The following is a 1147-nucleotide window of genomic DNA, read 5'->3' on the forward strand; positions in this document are numbered from 1 at the left end:
CCAGCCTCGGTCTGCATCCGCAAACGTGGCGCCATGGTGAGTCTGTGACAAGGAGGGCGTACGGGAACCTGGGGGTACCCCTCTAATGGGACCGGCCCAAGGCTGCCCAGCCCGGAGTGGTTCAGGCAGGCTCAGCCTGCCCCTCATCTCTGCGTGCCCAGCGTGGTCCCCATGTCCTCGGAAGTAGGCAGGACCGGGGGACCTCGAGTGACTTGGCTCCAGCTGGCCCCAAGTCCCAGCTCTCTGGCAAGGCTACAGGGGCGGGGCACCTCGTGGGCTCTCATGGGGCAGATGCCCCTTCCCTAAGGCTGCCACGGCCTCTCTCCTGGCCAGGCTCTGTGTGCTGATGGTGGAGGAGAGCTGGGCGGGGGGAGCCTCAGCAGAAGCCACCCCTGGACAGGCCCCTGTCCTGGTCCCCCCTGACTGCAGAGTCTCCTTGGAATGGAAGTGTGGCCACACCCTGTGAGCCCACGCGCCCGCCACCGCCTTCCCGCGCTTGGGCACCCTCCTGGTCCCCCGCGTGCTCCTCCTGGCTCCCAGGGAGGCAATGGAAGCACTTTTCCCAGCTCTCACGGTTACTAGTATTCTCACCCCTGCCCTGAGACTGGGATTTCTTTTTACTTTTTTTTAGTTTATTTCTTCCATCGGGAGAATGAGCACACCTCAAGGAGGGCCCCACAACCACGTTTCCCCCATCTCAGCCAGCTCCAGTCCAGGGCCACATGTGTACCTGGTGTCCTCGAAGGTCTCGGGATGAGAACCTGGAACTTCCCCATGATGGTCAGCCTTGCAGGGTACCACTGCACTGCCACCCAGCCCGAGCCGGAGCACCTTGAGGACAGGCACTGTGTGGCACCTGCTCGGCGTCCCTGGCACCCAGCACTCGCCCCTGCACAGAAGGGGTTTGGCTGGTGTTGGAGTGCAGGGAGAGGGAGGGAGGTGCTGTCCCTTCCTTGTGCCCCCTTGCCATTCCCAGCTCAGTGTCAGGCCTCACTCAGTGTTGGGGACAACGGTGACGGTAAGACAGCCAGATGGGGCTAAGCCTTGCGGGGAGGCCAGGAAGGAGGGGGGCTGCTGGGTCAGCAGCCCCTAAACCCCTAATCCGCCAGCAGCCAGAGCCCTGCCCGGGGCTCCAGAGCCTCAGAGA

The sequence above is a fragment of the Tupaia chinensis genome, unplaced genomic scaffold (genome assembly GCF_000334495.1).
Source record: "Tupaia chinensis unplaced genomic scaffold, TupChi_1.0 Scaffold000704_1, whole genome shotgun sequence".
In the NCBI taxonomy this organism is placed as follows: Eukaryota; Metazoa; Chordata; class Mammalia; order Scandentia; family Tupaiidae; genus Tupaia; species Tupaia belangeri.